This window comes from Miniopterus natalensis, chromosome 1 (genome assembly GCF_054644295.1).
Source record: "Miniopterus natalensis isolate mMinNat1 chromosome 1, mMinNat1.hap1, whole genome shotgun sequence".
NCBI classification, from domain to species: domain Eukaryota; kingdom Metazoa; phylum Chordata; class Mammalia; order Chiroptera; family Miniopteridae; genus Miniopterus; species Miniopterus natalensis.
The window spans coordinates 98,625,697-98,644,551 of NC_142081.1; the positions used below are offsets into that span (position 1 = coordinate 98,625,697).

The window sequence follows — 18,855 nt, forward strand, 5'->3', positions numbered from 1 at the left end:
AATAAGTGCCACTTTTAAAACCTGAAAAGAAAAAAAAAAAAACAGAAGAAGGAGGCCTGCAAAATAGTTAGTACTGTGTCAATGTTAACTTCCTGGTTTCAATTATTGCTCTATGCTAAATATTAACATTTGAGAAAAGCTGGGTAAAGGGTATATGGGAATTCCTTGCACTATTTTTGCATCTTTTTTATAAGTTTGAAATTATTTCCCAATAAAAATTTTTAAAGAAGATTATGGTGTTAGTGCTTACAATCTAAATCACATTATTTGGAACTGAATTTTCTTCGTTTCAAATCTATAAATTGTCTCCTCAATAAGCTCCACTGAAGTATTAAACACTCACAAGTATTAAATGAAAGGTTTAAAAAGAAGATTTTAAGTAGTAATAGTCCAAGTAAATTCTGCTCATATCCCCTTTGTTAATGATTAGTGATATAAAAAAATAACATTTTCCCAAATAATAATAAAATAATTACCATTTTTTAAAAAAACCCAAGTAACACTGATCCAGTTGAAACTAGTATAGACAAATATAGCAGGGGGGAAATCATATACCAAAGGTGTTTTCAGAAAGACTCTGAATTCTACAACCTCTTAACAAGAGAAGGAATCCAGAAGCATGGCTGATTACTAGCACTAAACCTGTGTCATGTAATTTGATAAGAGGGTAAATAGGGCAGTAAATTCAACCAAGAATTATTTTGTTGCAGTCAAAAGTAATAAGAGAAATAAGGAAACTTGTTTTGAAAGTTTTCACTGTAAAAGCTTTAAGACTGTAGTATTTACAATGTTTCATTTTGAGTTATGGCACCGATGATAAGACTTATTACAGATAACTGGTGAACTACCCATCAACATAAACATTTCAACAGTTTCCTTCTTCTTAAGAAGAAGCGAAGGAATTTCGCAGAGCTGAAGATCAAGCACCTAAGAAAGAAGTTTTCCCAAAAGATGCTTTGAAAGGCAAAGAGGAAACTTATCTATAAAAAAGCTAAGCACTATCACAAGGCATATAGGCCGATATACAGATCTGAGATTTGAATGGCTAAGGTGACAAGAAAAGCTGGCAACTTCTATGTACCTGTGGAACTCAAACTGGCATTTGTCATCAGGATCAGATGTATCAATGGTGTGAGCCCAAAGGCCTGCAGCTTCTTTGCCTTTACCAGATACTCAATGGCATCTTTGTTAAGCTCAACACGGCTTTGATTCACATCCTGAGGATTGTGGAACCATATATTGCACGGGGATACCCAAACCTGAAATCAGTAAATGAACTGATCTACAAGCGTGGTTGTGGCAAAATCAACAAAAAACGAGTTGCCCAGACAGATAACACATTGATTGCTTGATTCATTGGTAAATATGGCATCATCTGCATGGAGCATCTGATTCATGAGATCTGTGCTGTTGGGAAATGCTTCAAAGAAGCAAACAACTTCCTGTGGCCCTTCAAATTATCTTCTCTATAAGGTGGAATGAAGAAAAAGACCACCCATTTTGTAGAAGGTGGAGATGCTGGTAACAGGAAAGACTAGATCAACAGGCTAATCAGAAGGATGAACTAAGGTATCTACCATGGTTATTTCTGTAATCCAGTCAGTTAATAAACAGAGAGTACTTTAAAAATGAATAAATAAATAAATAAACTCTCTTTTGGGGTAGCTAATATCCTTTCAAAAGTATTATTCCAAAGTTATGACTCACTTTAGAGAGAAGAAAGATAAGAGATGAAAGGGTTAATATTATTGGCTTCAAGAGCTTAAATACAAAATAGAAACTCTTTTCAGAACTGTCAAGAATTAGTCCTTAAAGAAAGAATAACAAGATATACACAAAAGGCCACAATGCCATACAACAGAACAAAAGTATAATTATAGTTTTAAAAGCATAGCAGGCTAGATAAGTCCTTAAATTCCCTAGAGCCATTACTGTATCAGTAAAGCTAGATATCACTCTCACTTCACTTAGTATAACAAAGTAGCTCAGACTTAGGTCAAAGATCACCCAATTAGAGGGCTTTGCTTGTCTGATCCACTATATACAGGAAGTTAATTACTTTCATCTAGATAAATGTTCCTGATTTGTATTTGGATATTTTAATTCACTGATAGCAGATCACCCAATTATTAAAACATAACCTCATCTGAGATACCAACCAACCAAACATCATAGAAAATTGCAAAACGTTAACTATTTGTTACCATATAGTGAGAAAAGGTACATTTTTGTGGAATGCTTAAAGTGTTTTAGTGGGGAGAAGAATAATCTAAAAGGTTTAAACATCCAGGTATGATAACATCTTAAATAGAGGCATTTAACTCACACCTAATTCCATCACAATTAAAATGCCAAAACAAATCTAAAATGGGAGAGAACTACATCAATACTAGAAACTAAGAATGGATGTCATTCATATGGCAAAACTGTTGAAGAATATCTGAAAGACATCGTAAGATAGATCTGAATAGAAAAAAGATGTCAAGAGCCAACTAGTGACTTATCCTCCTGAGAAAGGAATGCTGTGACTTAGAGAAAGCAGAAGAGATACTGGCATAAACACCATTAATAAGAAAGGTAAGAGCTAGGGAATGGGTGGCCATAGGAAAAAATGAGAAACCCTCCACATGGAATCCGTTTACCACCACCAATCAAGAGCATTGGAAACAACCATGTCCAAGGAGACGCACTGCAGCACACCAAACAATGATCTAGGAAATCTAAGACTTTCTCCCGAAACAGGGCAGGTATACCAGGAAGGTGGATAGATAACTATAGTATACTCACTGGCCTTGTGGCTAGCAAAATACCCATTCCTCATAGAAGAAATTGGACAGAGATGTCACTCCCCTGCTAGGACAGGCTCCCAATCCACTCCTCTCAGGCTTCTGGGTTGATGAACAAAAATATACATTTCTATTAACTGGGTCTCTTATGTAATGCTTGAAAGGAAAATCTATTAGTACCCAAGGACAGTGAGGTTAATGCAGGTGCATCCACCAACAGGCCTCCAGATGAGACGTCTCCAAGCATAGGGATAAATAAAAGGGGTTCGGGGTGGAGGAAGCGGGAGGAAAAGGACAAAAAAGCAAAGCCATCCTGAATCCAGGAAACCGCCCTGCGGCAATAAAGAGGAGGATACAACACTTGAGATATAAAAAGGGGCATATAATTTTGAGAAGAATCTGGAAACAAGTAAATTTCAGTTAAATTTGCACTGTATGAAATATAAAAATTTTAAAAAAAGGTTCTTTGAAACAAGATGAAGGATCAGATATTGGGTAACAGATTGAGGTTAGTTTAAGAGTAAGGTAGACGTAGGTAGGAAACTAAAAGAAATAAGAAAAGAATAAGATGAATAAAAGATGTAATAGTAGAAAAAAGGTAATAAAAAGGTAACAGCAGAAGTAAAAACTAAATCAATTATAACCAAATGGAAAAATGAGCACAAGATTTCAACAGACATTTCACAAAATGGGATATCGAGATGACCAATAAACATAAGAAAAACAATTTCATTAGTAATTACAAAAGTATAAATTAAAACCATAATGAGATATCACTACATGCCTACCAAAACAAAAACAAGAATGTGGAGCACTCTCGTACATTATTATGGAAAGTGTAAATCGGGCATAGTCACTTTGGAAACCTCTATGGTAGTATCTACCAAAGCTGAATGCAGGGATAACCCATGACCTGTCCATCAGAGTGTGCCCATAAATTAGTAGCAACAGCATCACCTAGGAGTTTGTTAGAAACACAAAACCTCAGACTATACCAAAAACCTTCTGACTCACAATCAACATTTTACCAAGAGCCCAGGTAATTTATATGCACATTAAAGTATGAGAAGTGCTGTCTTACTTCAACCTTGTCCATTTCATTCCTAGTTATAAGTCCAACAAAAATGCATACAAGTGCTTACTGAAAGGTATGTACTAGAATGTTCATAGCAGTGCTATTTCTGTTTTTAAATTTTTTATAATTTTATATTAGTTTCAGGTGTACAGCATAGTCATTATACATTTATATAAGTTGATTGCCCTCAGTTTGTCTAGTACCCACCTGGCACTACACATAGTTATTAAATATTATTGACTATATTCCCTATGTTGTACTTCACATCCCCATGACTGTTTTTATAACTGGAAATTTGTACATTTTTAATCCCTTACCATTTTTCATCCTTTCCCCTAACCCCCATCCCATCTGGCAACAAATCAGTCTGTTCTCTGTATCTATGAGTTCATTTCTGTTTTGTTTGTTCATTTATTTTGTTTTTTAGATCCCAAATATAAGTGAAATCATATAGTACGTGTCTTTCTCTGTCTGACTTATTTTACTTAGTATAATACCCTCTAGGTCCATTCATGTCACAAATGGCAAGATTTCATTTTTTATGGCTGGGTAATATTCCACTGTATAGATGTACCTATATATGTATGTAGCACCTCTTCTTTATTTGTCTATTGATGGATACTCAGGTTGCTTTCATATCTTCGCTACTGAAAACAATGCTACAATGAACATAGGGGTGCATATGTCTTTTTGAGTTAGTGTTTTGAATTTCTTAAATATGTACCTAAAAGTGGGATCACTGAATCATATGGTAGTACTATCTTTAATTTTTTGAGGAAGTACTTACTGTTTTCCATAGTGGTTACACCAATTTACAGTCCCACCAACAGTTTACCAAGGTTCCCTTTTCTCTACATCCTTACCAACATTGTTATTGATTTATTGATAATAACTGTCCTGAGAGGTGTGAGGTGATATCTCATTTCAGTTGTAATTTGCATTTCTCTGATGATTAGTGATATTGAGCATCTTTTCATGTGTCTATTGGCCATTTGTATATCCTCTTTGGAGAAATGTCTATTCAGGTCCTCTGCTCAGTCTTTAGTCGGATTGTTTGTTATTTTGGTGTTAAGTTGTATCCTTATATTTTGGATATTACATTTGGTGAATATCTTCTCCCATTCAGTAGGCTTTTTTAAAATCTTCACCTGAGGATAAACTTAATGATGTTAGAGAGAGGAGAGAGGAAAAGAGGGAGAAAGAGAGAGATAAGTATCGATGTGAGAGAGAACATCAATTGGTTGCCTTCCATACATGTGCTGATCAGGGATCTAACCTGTAACCTAGGTATATGCCTTGACTGGGAAGCAAACCCACAGCCTTTTCGTGCACGGGACGATGCTCTGACCAACTGAGCCTCACCGGTCAGGGCAGTAGACTGTCTTTTGATTATGTTGATTGTTTACTGTGCAATACCTTTTATTTGATGTAGTCCAATTTGTTTCTTTTTTTCTTTTGTATCCCTAGCCTGAGGAGACATATCCAAAATACTACTACTAAGAATAATGTTAAAGAGTTTACTGCCTATGTTTTCTTCTAGGAGTTTTGTGTTTTCAGGTCTTACATTTCAGTCTTTAATCCATTTTGAGTTTATTCTTGTATATGGTATAAGAAAGTAATGAAGTTTCATTCTTTTGCATGTGTCTGTCCAGTTTTCCCAACACCATTTTTTAAGGAAATTGTCTCTTCATTGTATATTCTTGCTTCCTTTGTCATAGATTAATTGATCACATAGGTGTGGGATTATTCTTAGTTCTCTTTTCTGTTCCATTAATCTATGTGTCTGTTTTTATGCCAGTACCATTCTGTTTTGATTACTATGGCCTTGTAGTATAGTTTGATATCAGTTAACATTATACCTCCAAATTTGTTCTTTCCAAAGAATGTTGTGGCTATTCAGGGCCTTTGAAGTTCCATATACATTGTTAAATTATCTGTTCTAGTTCTGTGAAAAATGCCATTGGTGTTTTGATAGGGATTGCATTGAATCTGTAGATTGTTTTGGGTAGTATGGACAATTTAATGATGTTAATCCTTTCTGTCCATGAGCATGGTAAAGTATTCCACTTATTTGTATGGAATTTTTTTCTTCAATGCCTTATAGTTTTCTAAGTACAAGTCTTTTAACTCTTTTATTTAAGTTTATTCCTAGGTATTTTATTCTTTTTGATGCAATTGTAAGTGGGACTGTTTTCTTAATTTCTATTTCTGATAATTCCTTATTGGTGTATAAAATACAACTGATTTCTGAATATTAATTTTGTATCCTGCTACTTGACTGAATTCATTTATCAGTCCTAGTGGTTTGTTGGTGAAATCTTTAGGGTTCTCTATATAAGGGTGGTGCAAAAGTAGGTTTATGATTGTGAGTACACAAAATAGTTTATTCTTATATCATTATTTATTAGTTATTGTATTATTTTTATATAGGAACAACTGTAAAACTACTTTTGCCCCACCCTGTTTAGTGTCATGTTATCTGGAAATAATGACAGTTTTATTTCTTCCTTTTGAACTTGGATGATACCTTTTATTTCTTATTGTCTGATTGCTGTGGGTAGGGTTTCCAGTACTACACTGAATAAGAGTGGTAAAAATGAGTATCCCTGTCTTGTTCCTGATCTTAAAGAAAAAGCCATCAGCTTTTTCTGAATATGTTATTAGACGTAGGGTTGTCATATATGGCGTTTATTATGTTGAAATATGTTCCCTCTACCCTATACCCACTTTGCTGAGATTTTTTATCATAAATGGATGCTGAATTTTGTCAAATGCTTTTTCTGCATCTATTGATATGATCATATGATTTTTATCCTTCATTTTGTTTATATGGTATATCATGTTAATTGATTTGCAGATATTGGACCAAACTTGCATCCCAGAAACAAATCCCACTTGATAGTCATATACGATCTTTTTAATGTATTGCTGAATTTGGTTTGCTAATATTTTGTTGAAGACTTTTGCAAGTATGTTCATCAGGGACATTGGTCTACAATTTTCTTTCTTTGTAAGTCTTTATCTGGTTTTGCAATTAAGATAATGCTGACCTTGTAAAATGAGCTTAGAAGTCTTTCCTCCTCTTGAATTTTTTGGAATGGTTAAAAAAAAAAAAAAAAAGGTGTTAGTTCTTTGAATGTTTGTTAAAATTCACCTCTGACGCCACCCAGTCCCGTACTTTTTTTTGTTGAACTTTTTAAAAAATTACTGCTTCAATTTCATTAGTTGTAGTCAGTCTGTTCAGATTTTCTGTTTCTTTTCTTGATTCAGTTTAGGAGGTTGTATGTTTCTAAAAATTTATGCATTTCTTCCAGATTGTTCAATTTGTTGGCATGTAGTTGTGCACCATATTTTCGTATAATCCCTTGTATATCTGTGGTATCAGTTGTTACTTCTTCTCTTTAATTTCTAATTTTATTTATTTAGATTTTCTCAATTTTTTTCCTTGATGAGTCTGGTTAAACGTTTATTAATCTTGTTTGCCTTTATTTGAAAACCCAGCTCTTGGTTTCATTGATTTTTTAAAAAATTGTTTTTATTAATTTCAGAGAGAGGAAAGGAGAGGGAGAGAGAAAGACAGAGACATCAATGATGAGAGAAAGTCATGGAATGGCTGCCTCCTGCACGCCTCTCACTGGGGATCGAGCCCGCAACCCAGGGATGTGCCCCAACCGGGAATCAAACTGTGACCTCCTGGTTCATAGGTTGACAACTCAACCCCTGAGCCATGCTGGCCAGGCTCACTGATCTTTTGTATTTTTTTTTAGATTCTATTTTGTTTATTTCCACTCTGATCTTTATAATTTCCTTCCTTCTATTAACTTTAGGTTTTGCTTATTGTTCTTTTTCTAGCTCCTTTAGGAGTAAGGTCAGATATTTTATTTGAGATTTTTCTTGTTTCTTGAGGTAGGCCCATAAAGCTAAGAACTTCCTTTCTTAGAACTACTTTCACCATTCACATAACTTTTGGGTTGATGTATTCCCATTTTCATTTCTTTCAATTTATCTTTTGGTTTCTTCCTTGATCTCATTGTTAACCCACTCACTGTTTAGTGACGTTATTTAGCCTCCATGCATTTGTGTGTTTTCAAGTTTTTTTCTTTTTTGTTAATCTTCATCCAGGGATATTTTCTCCATTGATTTTTAGAGTGGAAGGGAGGGATGGGGGAGAGAAAAGAGGGAGGGAGAGGGAGACATTAATGTGAGAGAGACACATCAACTGGTTGCTTCCTGAACGCACCCAGACCAGGGTCAGGGAACAACCCTGCAATCCACATATATACCCTTGACCTGAACTGAACCTGTGACTCTCAGTGTGTGGGCTGATGCCCTGAGTACTGAGCTACACTGGCCAGGACTAGTTTTTTTCTTGTAACTGATTTCTAGTTTCATACCATTGTGGTCAGAGAAGACGCTTGATACGATTTCAGTCTTCTTAAATTTACTGAGACTTGTTCTGTGTCCTAACATGTGGTCTATCCTAGAAAATGTTCCATGTGCAGTTGACAAAAATGTGTATTTGGCTGCTTTGGGGAGAAATGCTTTGAAAATGTCAATTAAATCCATCTGATCTATTGTGTCATTTAAAGCCACTGTTTCCTTGTTTATTTTCTGTCTGGAAGATCTATCCATTGATGTCAATGAAGTGGTAAAATTCTCCACTATGACTGTATTGCTGTTGATTTCTCCCATTATGTCCATTAAGATTTGCTTTATATATTTAGGTGCTCCTATGTTGGGTGCATAAATGTTTACAAGGGTTATCTCCTCTTGTTGGATTGATCCCCCCTTTATTATTATTATGTAATGTAGTTTTTTGTCTCTTATTATAGCCTTTGTTTTAACATCTACTTAGTCTGATATACGTATTGCTGTCCCTGATTTTTTTCATTTCTATTTACATAAAAGATCTTTTTTCATCCCTTTACTTTCAGTCAGTGTGTGTCTTTCATTCTGATGTGGGTCTCTTGTGGACAGCATATACACAGGCTTTGTTTTCTTATCCATTCAGCCACCTATGTCTTTTGATTAAAGCGTTTAAGCCAGTTACATTTAAAGGGATTATTGATAGGTATGTATTTGTTGCCATTTTATTCTTTATATATGTTCCTCTTTTTTTCTTTCTTTTTCTTAAAGAAGTTCCTTAACATTTCTTATAATAATGATTTGGTGGTAATGACCTCCCTTAGCTTTTTCTTGTCTAGGAAGCTATTTATTTCTCCTTTACTTTTAAATGATAGCCTTGCTGGGTAGAGTAGTCTTGGTTGTAGGTCCTTGTTTTTCATCACTTTGAATATTCTGTGCCAATCCCTTAGGCCTGAAATGTTTCTGTTGAAAAATCAGCTGACAGTCTTATGGGAACTCTCTTATAGGTAACTGTCTTTCCCTTGCTGCTTTTAAGATTCTCTCTTTGTCTTTCACCTTTAGCATTTTAATTATGATGTGTCTGGGTGTGGGCCTCTTTGGGACTCTCTGTGCTTCCTGGACTTGTGTGTCTTTTGCCTTTACCAGGTTAAAGAAGTTTTCAGTCATTATTTCTTCAAATAGGTTTTCAATCCTCTGTTCTCTCTCTTCTTCTTGTGGTACTCAGTATGCGGAACTTGTTATACTTCATGTTGGTCTAGAGGTCCCTTAAATTATCCTCATTTTTAAAAAAAATGTTTTTTTCTGCTCTGACTTGGTGTTTTCTGCTACCTTGTCTTCCAAACCACTGACTTGGTCCTCTGCTTCATCTAACCTTCTGTTGATTCCCTCTAGCATATTCTTCATGTCAGATATTGTGTTCCTATTTCTGACTGGGTCTTTTTTATGGTTTCTATGTCTTCTTTTATCCTTACTATTTTTTTGTTTAAGTTCTCACTGAGTTCATCCATTCTCCCCCTAAGTTCCTTGAGCATCCATATATCCATTGTTTTAAACTCTGTATTGGTAGGTTGCTGCCTCCATTTCATTTAGTTCTTTTTCTGCAAATTTCTCCTGTTGTTTTTTTTTCATGTGGGGCATGTTTCTTTGTCCCCCATTTTGGTTGCCTCTCTGTATTTGTTTCTGTGTGTTAAGTAGATCTATGTCTCTTAGTATTGGTATGATGGCCTTATGTAGTAAGTATCCTGTGGGGCTCAGTAGTGTAGTCCCTGATCACCTGAGCAAGATGCTCCTGGAATATCCCTCGTGAGCCCTCTTGCGGTAGTTGATCCTTGATTGCTGTTGACCCATCTGTGTGTGGGGTTGACCCTCAGGCTGGTTGACCCTCAGGCTGGTGAGGATCAGCCCTGACCACAGTGTTTTAGCTGTTGTGTGGGTGTTGACCACATGAAATGGAATTCACCTGTGGTGCCTGCTGTGATATCCCTCTGAATGTGTTGCTTATGGAATTAATTGGGTCCTGCTCTGGTGTGGTCTGAAGCCCACCATAGTGTATGTTGGTTCTGGGGCTTCTTGGGAAAGACTCCGGTGCAGTTCAATGTCAGATCTGCCTGTGACTGGTTTGGGCCACCTGTTTGGAGCTACAAAGTGATCCACAGTTTGTAGCTGCCTCTGTTGAGCCTGGGTGTATGTGGGAGGAGCCAAGGTGTTCATGGTGGTGAGCTTCCACCAGTACCGAGTTTTGGAGTAGGTCAGCAAATGTCCTAAGGTACCCTATCTGCCTCCACCTGCCTGCTGCCTATTAGGCTGTCATTGAAAGAGCCTCTGGTGGTACTTGAGTTGTGTGAAATAGGTCCTCAGTGAGTCACTAGTAGGGGTGACTGGTGTTCTCCAGATTGATGTAGATTCAAACTCAAAGCCAGTGCTGCATCTGAGACCACTCATATCCCAGAGTACACCAAAACCAGCTGCCACCTGCCAGGTGCCAGCAGACATTTGTAGTAGGTCAGGGTCTCAGGGATTTGTCAGGGTAAGGCCAGCAGAGTTCATCAGGCCCAAACAGACCAAGATTTTGGCCTTGTGAAGTGAGGGCTCTTCACCAGTGGGGCATGGGTGAGAAAAGCAGTCACCACCCTAGAGCCAGACAACTCAGTCTGTCCTTGATTCTAGCCTGACCTCCTCAAGAGCCCTAGCTTGGAGGGCAGGGGTGCCAGAATTTGGGAGGGTGGTGCCAGTCAGGCTGCAGGAAGAGGGCGTGATGGCCCTCGCCCCAGCGCTACACACTCAGTTTCTGATAACCCCTGAGTATGCCCAGACCTCTACACTCCATGCCAAAGCAGCTGACTCCTCAGTAGGGTGGAGCCACAGGTAGTCAGGAGGGTGGGGCTATTGCATTCCCCCAGGCTGATACTATATGGAAAGGAGTGCTCCACCCAAGAATGATGACATGTGTGAGCAATGTAGGAGAGGGACTCAGCACAGGGACGCTGGCAGTTGTCCCTGCAGCTCTCTCCCCAGAGCCACACAACCCAGTCTCTCCTGACCCAGTCTCTCCTGACATGAGTCTGCTCTGAGCCTCCCTCCCTTTGTGGGAGTCCAGGGTGAGTGGCTACAAATGAGATTTTGTGCATTGGCCCTTTAAGAGGGCACCTGGGTTTCTAGTAGTCTCCCATTTCTCCCTGGTGAAAAGAATCCCCACTGATTTTCACAGTCAGATGATATGTGGGCTCCTCTTCCTGGCTCTGGTGCTCTGGGCTGGGGAACCCAGTGCTGGGTTGAGACCCCACGCTCCTCAAGGGGCACTCTGAGGCTGAGATAACCCTCTGGATTTTCAGCTATGGTGCAGAACCAGAAATTTTTGAGTCTCTACCTTTCCTACCAGTCCTTATGTAGCTTCTTCTGTAAATTCTTCCATTCAGTTAGTCTTCGATTGGTTATTCAGGTTATTGTATAATTTAGTTGTAATTCCAATATGGACTTGGGAGAAGGTCTGTTGGGTGTGGCAGGGAGGGGCTTGTAGGTCTCAATGTCCCATCCATGATGCTGACCATCCTGCATGTGCACATGATGGTGACCTTATGTAAGCATGGGCAGTGGAATGTGACTGCACATGCAGCTTAGTCTTATGTAATCGGCTCCCTTAAGTAATGGTGATCCAGCATGATGCAACTGCACATTCAACATTAGCACACTGCTTGCTATAGTCTATATAACCAGCATTGTACACAATAAAGGTGGAATCGTCCTCTCAATGTCGGCTCCGCAGGCCTTCTTTACACTGGGGATCTCACCTCCGAAACACCCCTTGCAGCCTCCCTCCCCCAACAAGGTAAGTATAACTTCTCCCTATTCCTAAAATACCCATTTTGATCCCTTTACTTCCAGTCTGTGTGTATCTTTCCATCTGAAGTGAGTCTCTTGTGGGAAGTATTTGTAAAGGTCTTGTTTTCATATCCATTCAGGCAACCTGGTTTTTGATTGCTGCATTTAGTCTGTTTACATTTAAAATAATTATAGACAGGTATGTAGTCACTCTCACTTTATAAATTGTTTTCTAATTGGTTTTGTAATTATTCTTTGTTCCTTTCTCATTCTCTTACTCTCTTCTCTTGTAATGTATTCTTCATTTCAGTTGTTTATAGTCCTCATTTTTGACTGGTTCTTTTTTATAGTTCTTATCTCTTTGTATAAGTTTGGGTGTTTTTTCCACTACCTTGTCTTCCAAATCACTGATTTAATCCTCTTCTTCATCTAATCTGCTATTGATTCCATCTAACGTATTCTTCATTTCAGTTATTTATAGTCCTCATTTTTGACTGGTTCTTTTTTGTAGTTTCGTAGTTCTTTTTTGTAGTTGTATATATGACTTTCTGTAGTGTTGTATCTGAATTCCTTTCTCTTTATTTCTTGTATACCTCTTGTAGATTTTTGGTTTGTGGTTATCATGTGCTTCAAATATACCAAGTTATGTTTACAGCAGTATATTTTAAGTTGATGGCCGTGTAAGTTCCAGCACATTCTAAAATCATTACAATTTTTACTAACCTCCTCTACGTTTATGTTTTTGTCATTATTTTTTACTTCTTTTGTGTTTGTGTGTATAGCTTAGTTTATTGTTGCAATTACACATTTTCTTCCTATTTTTCCCTTTTATCCTTTGTACTAGCTTCATAGCTGGTTAATATACTGCTTTTATGTGTTTGCCTTTGTCAGTGAGAATATGTTTCTTTCCTCCATTTTCTTATTCATATATATATTTTTATCCTCACCCGAGGATATTTTTTCCTTTGCTTTTCAGAGAGAGTGGAAGGAAAGAGGGGGTAAGAAACATTGATGTGAGAGAGACACACTAATTGGTTGCTGCCTGACGCACTCCAACTGGGGCCAGGGATCAAGCCTGCAACTGAGGTATGTGGCCTTAGCTGGAATCAAATCCCAGGACCCTTCAGTCCTCATGCTGACACTCTAACCACTAAGGCAAGCTGGCTAGGGCTTCTTATTCATACTTTTTATCTTTTCTTCTTAAAGAAGTTCCTTGAACATTTCTTGTAATACTGGTTTAGTGGTGATGAACACATTTTGTTTTTTCTTGTCTTGGGAACTTTTTATTTCTCCTTGGATTCTAAATGATACATTTGCTGGGTAGAGTAATCTTGATTCTATGTCCTTGCCTTTAATCACTTTGAATATTTCATGCCAATCCCTTCAGGCCTGCGAAGTTTCTATTGAGAAATCAGCTGGCAATCTTATTATGGTAGCTTTCTTGTACATAACTAACAGCTTTCCTCTTGCTATTTTTAAGATTCTCTCTTTGTCTTTAACCTTTCGCATTTTTATTATGTGTGGATCTCTTTGGGTTCATCTTGTTTGGACTCTCCTGTTTGTAAATGTCTGCATTTTCTAGGCTTGTATGTCTATTTCCTTTGCCAGGTTATAAATTTTTTCCATCATTTCTTCAAATAGGTTTTCAATTTCTTGCTCTCTCTCTTCTAGTTCTGGGCCCCCATGATGTGAATGTTGGTGCACTTGATGTTGTCCCAGCAGTCCCTTAAAATATCCTGATTTGTTTATCATCTATTTTCCTTTTTGCTGTTCTGATTGGGTATTTTTTCTACTACCTTGTCTTCCAAATCATTGATTTGATCCTCTTCTTCATCGAATCTGCTGTTGATTCCATCTAATGTATTCATTTATTTATAGTCCTCATTTTTGACTGGTTCTTTTTTATAGTTTTTATCTCTTTGTATAAGTTGTCAGTGAGTTCATATATTCTTTCCCTAAGTTCACTGAGCATCCTATAACCAGTGTTTGAACTCTATAGCTGGTAGATTGCTTGCCTCCATTTTATTTAGTTCTGTTTTTGAAGTTTTTCCTATTCTTACATTTGGGACATGCTTTTTTGAATCCTCATTTTGGCCAACTCCTTGTGTTTGTTTCTATGTATTAGGTAGAGCTGTTATGTCTCCTTGTCTTGGCAGAGTGACTTTATGTAGATGGTGTCCTATGGGGCCCAGTGGTGCAGTCTCTGTGGTAACCTAATCTGAGACCCCTAGGAGTGTCCCTTGTGTTGGTTGTGTGTGTCCTCCTGTTTAGTTGAGCCTTGATTGCTGCTGGCACATCAGTGGGTGAAACTGGCCTTCAGGCTCACTGGCTGTGAGTTCTGGCTGTATCCATAGTGGACAAGCTGTTGTTCAGGGGCTGACTCCGAAGAGGGGGGTTTGCTTCAGTGGATCTCTGGTGTCTGCTGAGTACATCCTTTGGGTATGTGGTCATAGAGCTAATTCAGTGTTGCTCTGGTGTGGTCTGCTGACAGTCACCAGTTGTGTTTTTTCTGGGGCATCTTGGAGCGGCTCCAGTGTAGGTAAACATCAGCTGCTGCCGGTGCCTGAACCAGAGACACCTGGTAGGAGCTACAAAGTGATCTGCGGTTAGTAGGCTTCTCAGACAGGCTATCCTGCAAACCAAGGCTGGCTGGCACTACTACCAGGCTTGGGGTTGCTTAGCAAGAGGTATAGGGCATGCTGAGGCCAGCTGCTACTAGTTTGGGGTTTGTGGAACTTTGAGATATTTTAGGAAAGTCTGTAGCACAAGCTGAGGCAGGCCATTTGTGTGAAAAAGCCACTGAAAGAGATCTGGATGGGCAAGACGAATGGTGATAACCTGGTTGAGAGGTCAGACTTGGCACCCACCTGCACTTGTAGGCTCGGTGGGGGTGATGGCTCAACAAAGGAACAATGTTGATTGCTAGTACTTCTGTCCTGAAGAGAGCTGCCCTGACCCCTGCTCCTTCAGTCCTCCCCTGAAGTTAGTCAATTAATTTCCTCCCCATATATCACTGGCACTTTTTGAACTGCTGCCCCCATGCTGAAGTTCTGAATGAGTGAGTCTGTGAGTAAGTGAATCTGCATGGGCCCTTTAGGACCTGTAGCACCTAGGTATTTAGCAGCCTGTTGTCTTTCTCAGACACAAACCTCACTGGTTTTCTCAGCCAGATGTTATGAAGATTTCTCTTCCCAACATAGAGCCCTCGGCTGGGGAGTCTTTCTGGGACTGAGACCACCTTGATCCTCAGGAGAAACCTCTGCGGCTGGGATATCCCTCCCACTTCTTAACCACCCACATCTCTGTCCCTTCTACCAATATCGGCGTGGCTGATTCTTTATATCCTTAGTTATAGAAATTCTGTTCAGCTAGTCTTCAGGTGGTTCTCAATGACTGTTGTTCTATAATTTAGAGGAAGCAAGCACAACACCTACATACTCTGCCTTCTTGAGCAGAAGTTCCTACACTATTTCTAATAGCTAAAAATTGGACATTACCCAAATATCCATCAATAAGACAATGGATATGTAAATTGTGATATATTCACAAAATGAGAATGGAAAGTCTATAACTGCACACAATATGGACAACTCTCATAAATACAATGAGTAAAAAAAAAAAGCTGGACACAGGAGAGTCCTGTATTTTTGATTTTTATGTAAAGTACGAAAATAAGAAAAATTAATGTGTACTGTCAGAAGTCAAAATGATGGTTAGCTTTTGGGCAGGTGGTGGTATACAGCAGTGATTGGAGGAGAACATGAGATAGGTTTCCAGGTATAAAATATATAAGTCATGGGGATGAAATGTACAACATGGTGATTATAGTTAATAATACTATACTGCATATTTGAAAGTTGCTAAGAGAGTAGATCTTAAAAGTTCTCATCACAAGGAAAAAATTTTGTAACTATGTAAGGTGATGCATGTTAACTAGAATTACTGTGAAGATTATGCCACAATAAACACAAATATCAAGTCATTATTTGAACACCTGAAATTAATATAATGTTATATATCAATTATAACCCCCAAAAGTTCTGTTTCTTAACCTAGCCAATAAGCATATAAAATATGTGCTTCATTAATCATCCAGGAAATGAGATTTAAACCACATGACATAGCATTACACAATACTGGAATACCTGAAATTATAAAAACTGACAATACCAAGTATTAGAGAGAATGTAGAGCAACATGGACTATGAAACAGTGCTGGTGGAAAAGCAAAATCATACAACCACTTTGAAAAATAATGGAGCAGTTTCTTATAAAGTTAAATATATACTTACCATGCAACCTGGCAATTCTACTCCTAGGTATATACTCAAGAGAAATGAAAACATTTGTCCACACAAAGACTTATATACTAATGTTCATAGCATCTTTCTTCATAATTGCCCCAAACTGGAAATAACCCAAATATCCATCACATGTGAATAGATAAGCATATTGTGGAACATCCATAAAATGAAATGGAATCTAATCAGCAATCAAAGAGAACATGATACACAAAAAAAATGGAAAAATCTCAAAAACATTATGCTGTGTAAAAAAAGCCAAACATAAAAGAGTACATACCATATAACTCCATTTTTTTCAATTATTAGCAAAGGCAAAACTAATTTGTAATGATAGAAAACAGAGCAGAAAGACAAACTGTGGTTGCCTGGGGATGGAGGTGGGTGGGTATGACGAAACTTTTGGGGGTAAGAGAAATGTTCCACATCATAATTGTGATGTTGGTTTATACATTTATATACATTTATCAAAACTCAGTGAATTCAATAAATAGATTTTACTGTATATAAGTTATATGCCAATAAAACTCTTTTCAAAAAAGACAGTGACAAATCAAGAAAAAAGATTCCAACATGCAAAGATGAAATATATTTACTCTAGAGAGATAACGCCAACAACACCATCAGCAAAACCCAACTATTCTAACAGAAAATGGGAAGGACACTGCGGGTTTCCAGAATGCTGAAAAGCTCACGGAAACACGAGCACTGACAGTTTTCAGTGTTAGAAAATGACACATGTGAAACCAGTGCTTGTAAATATTCCCTTAACCAGAAGCTGAGATATTTTTCCCGTATAGTACTACATATCACAACCATAAAAGGGCTATGGCTTAGCCAAAAGCGAAATTTTCCAGAGCCTGACAAAAACCAGTGTCATCAGACAACAGGATTAGGGAAAGCTCTGCTGAGATTCGCTGTATCTACTGCAGTCACATGTGGTCACCTTATTTCTAAAGATTATATTCCCTTTGCCTATTAAGCAAGGAACATAATCTAACTTCACTGTGTATGACTGTGTTTTCTCCTCCCACCCACCTGAAATGTATTAGTTAGTATTAGAAGTAAGATTGGCACAGACACACCAACACCCTTGTTACATGAGTTTGGAATGAGTGTTGTGAAGGCAAATGAGGGAACTGCTGCCTGAGGCAGTCTGGGTGAAGACGAGATAGAGAAGTTACATTATGTGAGATTTTTATTCCTGGAAGAATTGTAAGAGAAGAGTCCACAGACTTCTCTTACAGACAGTTGAGCCCAACAGATAATTTAAGAGAGGAAAGTCAAGCCCTGGCCAGTATAGCTCAGTTGGTTGGATGCCATCCCATGCACGGAAAGGTTGGAGGTTTGATTCCCAGTCAAGGCATATACCTAGGTTGCAATTCAATCCCTGGTCAGGGCGTGTACAGGAGGCAACTGATGGCTGTTTCTCTCTCACATCAATGTTTCTCTTTCTCTCCCTCTCTCCTTTCCACTCTCTGAAATCAGTAAAAACATATCCATGGGGGAGGATTAAAAAATAATGATAAAGAAAAAAAGAGGTGAGTCAAAATAGCCTAAGTCATAATTAACTGCTTTATCACTAACTAAGGTGGTGAGAATGCTCACAGATTCCTAAAGGGAGCTGAAAAGCCAGGGAGATGTGAGAGGTTTGGTAGAGGACCCTCTTATATGCCTCTCATGGGTAGTCAGAAACTTTTCAGGCCAGTAATACATAAGAGCTAAAGTTTATTTAGATGTGGGAAACTATAAAAATAGAACAGTGAAATGCTTAATTCTTTCTAACCCAACTCTCTCTGTAAAAGATAACAAAGCACAAACAAAAATAGTGATATTGATGCTGATGGTTTTAAATGTGTGAAGGGGGTGATAAAAAAGTTATGAAGGGCTCTGTCTTCTTCTATCCTGCCTGAAAGTGTTGCCAAGAAATGACTGATTCTAATTTAAAGAGTTTAACTGTGTGAATGACTTGATTTTAAATGTTTGTGCTAGATCTTGACTCGCAGAAAATTCTGAAGTTGAGACTGTGATTTAAACAAATATTTTAAAAACTAACTGGGTTAAAATTAGTGTTTGAAGGTTCCAGAGTTCACTCATATAGGAATATATTTTCACTGGTAAATAGTAACACAATTTCTTTTGGAAGAACATTTACGCTGGGTGTGAAAAGTAAAAAGGAAAACAAAAAATATGATTGACCACATTTGTCTTGAGACTTTGGCTTCTGCAACTTCTGAGCTAGAAAGGAGATGCTGATAAAAGGCTGATCTTTATAGACTTACAATTATAAATAGAATATTTTTATTTGAGAGGTATGTTTGTATATTTATTTCCTAAGTAATAACAATAAACTTGAGATGAAGCATATTTAGTCAGCCACATTTTTAAAAAAGAATGTCATTGAGATGCTTTTCTTAATATTATAAATTGTGTTTTACATAGGAGGAGGTATTTATCCACCTACACTATGAACAAATTTGATGTTTATGAACATACCTGTTACTTTAAT

At 37.7% G+C, this 18,855-nt stretch overlaps 1 protein-coding gene and 1 pseudogene across 3 annotated transcripts in view; one reads left to right on the plus strand and one right to left on the minus strand.

Moving 5' to 3' along the window:
* The window catches only part of REC114 (REC114 meiotic recombination protein), a 130,786-nt gene that overhangs the window by 57,411 nt on the left and 54,520 nt on the right, over positions 1-18,855 (minus strand). The window lies entirely within an intron of this gene.
* Positions 952-1,568, plus strand: LOC107528633 (large ribosomal subunit protein uL30 pseudogene; annotated as a pseudogene).